This window comes from Ahaetulla prasina, chromosome 4, assembly GCF_028640845.1.
Source record: "Ahaetulla prasina isolate Xishuangbanna chromosome 4, ASM2864084v1, whole genome shotgun sequence".
NCBI lineage: Eukaryota > Metazoa > Chordata > Lepidosauria > Squamata > Colubridae > Ahaetulla > Ahaetulla prasina.
Window position 1 is genome coordinate 3,744,877 of NC_080542.1, and position 6,000 is coordinate 3,750,876.

A 6,000-nucleotide genomic window follows, 5' to 3' on the forward strand; every position below is an offset into this window, starting at 1 on the left:
TACAATGGCACGCTGCCATTAGTGTTAAGCTGCGATGCATCTCCCTATGGGGTGGGGGCTGTGCTCAGCCACAGGTTGCCAAATGGCACAGAAGCCCCTATTGCATACTACTCCTGAACCATGTCATCAGCTGAAAGGAATTATAGCCAGCTTGATAAGGAAGCCTTGGCTATAGTCTCCGGAGTAAAGAAATTCCATGAATATGTATTTGGTCGTGATTTCGAAATCATCACGGACCATAGACCTTGCTAGGCCTGTTGGCAGGCGACCGCCCAACGCCCGTGGCACTTTCGCCCAGACTGACCAGATGGACTATCTTTCTAGCGCGTATTCTTACAAACTACTACACCGGCCAGGAAGGAATTAGGCATGCAGACGCCTGAGCAGATGCCCGTTACCAGAGACTATTGAAGACCCCACTCCGGGACACCAGTTCTGCTAATTGACTCTTTGGACTCTGGCCCAGTCACATCCAAAGAGGTGGCTCGGCTTTGTACAAGGACATCACAATAAGGACTGTAATTGGTTGGGTACAAGAGGTTGGCCCGCTGCGCCCGGGCGAGCGTTTAAAGAATTTGTAAAAACGTGGGAACTCTCAGCTCAAGGGGTGCCTGCTATGGGGGATCGAGTGGTGATCCCGGAGAAATTGAGGAAAAGGTATTGGAGCTCCTTCACGAAGGCCACCCAGGGATCGTGAGAATGAAGGGTCTAGCGAGAAGCTATGTGTGGTGGCCCTTAATGGACACGGAAATTGCTGAAAGGGTAGGGTAATGCCAGGCGTCCCAGGAGTCTAGACCTCTTCCCCGATCGGCCCCGATTCGGGTATGCGAAAGACCCGAGGGTCCTTGGTCTAGGATCCATATCGATTTTGCCGGCCCCTTCCACGGCCAAACCTTTCTGGTAGTAGTCGATGCCTACTCCAAATGGCTGGAAATCATTCTCATGAGATCCATGACAGCCGAGGCCGTGATTTCAGTCCTACGGCACCTATTTGTAACCCAAGGGTTGCCCGACACCTTAGTCTCCAATAACGGCCCGCAATTCACGGCAACCCAGTTTGAGGGGTACTTGGCAGAGGAGGGCATCCGACATGTCCTCTCGGCGCCTTTCCACCCTGCGACGAACGGCCTTGCAGAACGCTTGCCTGGAGCGCAAAGGAAGCATTGTCCAGAATCAGGCCAGGCAATTGGCAAACAAAAATCGATACATTCCTAGCAGTCCAACACAGAACCCCCTGTGTAACAACTGGCCGCAGCCCGGCAGAGCTATTAATGGGTCGGAAACTTAGGTGCCCACTAGACCGTTTAAACCCAAACTACACACCAGACGGTTACAAAGGGACACACGGAAAAACAAGAGGGATGGCAGTAGGCGACCTAGTGTGGGCACACAACTACAGCAAGGGCCTGACCTGGTTAGCAGGAAAAATCCTAGAGATAACAGGACCAAAATCATATCTAGTAGAGATAGAGGATGGCCGGGTATGGAAGCGCCACATAGACCAAATAAGGAAACGCATAACCGGTAAATCAGAATCAGACGAAACAGGCCCTGACTATCCCATGCTTGAATCCACAGCTGACTCAAACCCGGGGCAAACGCGGGACTTATCTGAGTTCCAGGGAGTCCAGCGACGCCAACCGGTTCCTCCTGAAAACAGCAGGGACGACTCTGCAAATAATCCAGGGCCGGATGGCCTAGAGGAGGAGCTGAGAGGAACAAACAGTCCCTCCGGTCAGCTCGACTCACTCCCAGAAAATGAATTGCGCAGGTCCGAAAGAGTCAGGAGACGCCCAGTCTACTTGCGTGATTACGTTGAAAAATAAGATGTTAATTCTATGTAAATATTGGTAAAGTGTTCTCTGGGAGGGAAGGAGTGTAATGTATCTTTAAAAGTTGTGGAGGGAAAACTGAGCGGGAAAAAGCACGTTGCTGATTGGATGAAGCCTCCGGTCAAACTGTATATAAGGAGAGGTTTTTCCCCAGCCCGGTTGCTGGGTTCACCCTATAGTAAAGAGCTGTTGTCACTACCCTGGTCTCCTGCCTCGTTATTGCCCGAATCTACCAGGTATAAATAAAGAAGTAAATAAATAAGTAAATTAAATAAACAAATAAATTTTGTCTTAAAGTATCTTAAGTAAATAAGAGAATAGAATAGAATAGAATAGAATAGAATAGAATAGAATAGAATAGAATAGAAAATATGGAGTAGAATGGAATAGAATAGAAAATATGGAATGGAATAGAATGGAATGGGATAGAATAGAATAGAATAGAAAATATGGAATGGAATGGGATAGAATAGAATAGAATAGAATAGAATAGAATAGAATAGAATAGAATAGAAAATATGGAGTGGAGTGGAGTGGAATGGAATAGAATAGAATAGAAAATATGGAATAGAATGGAATGGAATAGAATAGAATAGAATAGAATAGAATAGAATAGAATAGAAAATATGGAGTGGAATGGGATAGAATAGAATAGAATAGAATAGAAAATGTGGAGTGGAGTGGAATAGAATAGAATAGAATAGAAAATATGGAATAGAATAGAATAGAATAGAATAGAATAGAATAGAATAGAATAGAATAGAATAGAATAGAAATTTTTATTGGCCAAGTGATTGGACACAAGGAATTTGTCTTCGGTGCATACATGCTCAGTGTACATAAAATAAAAGATACCTTCATCAAGGTACAACACTTACAGCACTTAATTAAGTAAACATGTTTCCTGGCTGGTACTTCAATGCGTTAGGATGCTTCATGCACTTCATGTACTTTTGCTTATAGTATTGGCCAAAAAAATTGTGGAAACCTTTTGGGAAAAGTGTATTTTCTAAAACTAAAACACCACTTTTTTTTTTTTGAGTAGTACCATAAAATTATCTATCTATGGAAAGATCAATTAATCAAGAATGTAACGAAATACCTTTGATGAAGGGTTTGCTATTAGAATAGCAGACAGTAGAAAGAAGAAATGTGAAACACGTAGAAAAAACAAGATATACAAAAATGATCCCCATGTCAGTTAATACTTCTTTGGGTCACCTTTAGCATGAATTACAGCCTTACAACGTCTTCGCATGGAGTGAACCAAGTCTTTTCGTTCTGCTGCTGTTACAATATGAAACCAAAATTGAATGATAGCTTTTATTAACTGGGTTTTATTGCTGGGTTGCTTTTGACTAACCAGTTTCTTTAGTTGGCTCCATCGATTTTCAATTGGGTGAAGGTCTGAGCTATTCCCAGGCCATTCTAGCAGTGGAATAGGATTATCTTGAAACTCCCCCCCAAAAAAAGTCTGTTATTAACACAGCTGCTTACAATTACTGCAGGTTCAAGTCCCATCAGGCCCAAGGTTGACTCAGCCTTCCATCCTTTCTAAGGTAGGTAAAATGAGGACCCAGATTGTTGGGGGCAATAAGTTGACTTTGTATATAGTATACAAGTGGATGAAGACTATTGCTTAACATAGTGTAAGCCGCCCTGAGTCTTTGGAGAAGGGCCGGATATAAATGCAAATTAAAAAAAAGTGGTGTTATTAGCCATCAAACCTCAAAAACATACTTTCCCCAAAAGGTTTCCACAATTTTGGCCACTACTGTAATTTAGTTTAGTTTAGTTTACTTTATTGTCATTGCACCTCGTACAATGAAATTAAATGCCATCTTCAGTGTAGATTATAACTATAAAAATAAAACACAAATACATATCCTTCACATTCTATACAATTATATTGAAAACCTGATATTGCATTAATATTACACTATACAGTAGAACAATATAGTTATGCCCTGGGATGGAAGCTGTTTTTCAGTCTATTTGCCCTTGTTTTTTTATTAACGGGTACCGTCTGCCAGATGGTAATAATTCAAAAAAAAAAAAAAAGGGTGCCCAGGATGAGATGGATATTAAATATGTAAAGCGAGGAGTGGGCAAGGATGAGGCAACAGCAACAGAACAACAGACTTTATTAACCAGCACAACAGGTGCTGAACTGTAACAACACTTACTTCAACAGCCGCGCGGAGAACTGGCTGAGAGAACTCTGACAGCTCTTAAATAGGAGGCTGTCAGGAGGCGGTTCTAAAAAGACGCGCCTCGGTTTTCCCGCTCTTTTAGCCGGCTCGAGCTTAAGCCAATCAGCAGCCGTCTGCTGAAGGCAAGGCTCGAGCCGCGTCAGAAGCCCGAGGACTCTACACCTCCTTCCCCCCAGTTAGCACATGCGTAGTCTGATAAATACGCCGGCCGCCGTCGGCTCCGCCCAGATCTTCTGAGGGCAGGCGCCCGGCAGGAAGGAGTTGCGGAGGCCTTGTCGGCCTCGCCTGGGAGCCGCCTCGCCGCTGACGGAGGACCAGACGCCGCCTGGATCCCGGTGCCTCGTAAGTCCTCCGCCGAGAACGCTCCGGGTTTTGAGGGTTGGAGTCCCTCCAGAACAGGTCGTGGTACAGAAGGGGCCTGGCAGGCGACGGCTCGGGAAGTGACGAGTCGGAGGCCTGGAAGAAGTTTCTGTAAGCTGCAGGACGTTGGGTTTGTAGTTGTTGCTTTGCGTCTTGGGGTGTTGATGGTTTGTGAAGTTGTTGGTCAGTGTCCTGGGCGTGGACAGCCGCTCATGGATTTGATTCACATGTCGCCGCCATTCTCGTCCGTCTTCAATCGGACCCTGTAAGAACAGGGTCCGTTAAACTTACTATGCGGCCGGCCACCCACTTGGGAAACGACCAAGTTTTGTGCAAATACGGGTCCCCACTGCGAAGATCTTGTGCCCCCAACTCAGGGCAGCGTTCTGGGCAGTAGGAGGGATGGAGCCTATCCAGATTAGTCCTGATCCGCGCCCATTAATAGCTCCGAGGACTCTGGTTCGTGAGCGGGCAGGGAGAAGCGTGCTGTGCCTGGAGATACAGGCTGATTTTAGAGTGCCAATCCGCAGGTCCTAAACGGCCCAGAGCTTCCTTGGCCGATTGCACGGCCCTCTCTGCCCGGCCATTAGCGGCCGGATGGAAAGGCGCCGTGGGAGCATGGCGAATGCCGTGCCTGGCAAGGAAAGACTGAAAGGATGCCGATGCAAACTGGGGGCCATTGTCCGACACTACGATGTCGGGCAGTCCATGGGTTGCAAAAATCCGCTCCAGTACCCTGATGGTCGCCTCTGCTGTTGTGGATTTCATTCGTGCCAACTCCACCCAGCGGGAGTAGGCATCAACTAACACTAAGAAGGTTTGACCCTGGTATGGTCCGGCGAAATCCAAATGGATTCGGGACCAAGGCGACCTGGGGGTATCCCACTCCCTAACAGGGGCGGCCGCGGGAGCTGGTCTAGAGGACTGGCAGAGCTGGCATTTCCCTATCCACAGCTCTATGTCGCTGTCCAATTTGGGCCACCACACATAGCTGCGGGCCAGGGCCTTCATCCGCATGATGCCTGGATGGGCATTGTGAAGGCTGTTTAAAATTGGCACCCTAAGCGCCGTGGGTGCCACTACCCTGTTTCCCACAATAGGCATCTTCAGCGCAGACAACTCATGCTGTCTGCGCTGGAATGGTAGGAACTCCGGGAAACGGCTGAGGCCGCCACCCCTGAGCACCCAGTCTCGGACCTGGGAAAGAATAGGGTCTGCAGAAGTGTCTCTAGCTATGTCAGAGGCCGATATCGGCCCCTGCCACTCATCAATGAGTAGAACCGTGGAAACGGGCGCTGGGTCGACCGCTGCTGCGGGAAGCGGGCAGCGGCTTAGGGCGTCTGCGTGGCCTATTGCTCGGCCCGGACAGTATACCAGCCAGTAATTGTATGCCGCCAAGAACTCGGTCCATCAGGACATGCGGGGCGAAAGAATGGGTGGAGTTTGGCGGTCGCCGGCCAACAAGCCCAAAAGGGGCTTGTGGTCTGTGACCAAAAGGAAAAAACGACCATAGACGTATTCATGGAATCTCTTGATTCCAGCCACAGCCGCCAATGCCTCCTTGTCCAATTGGCTATAATTCCGTTCGGGCGCTG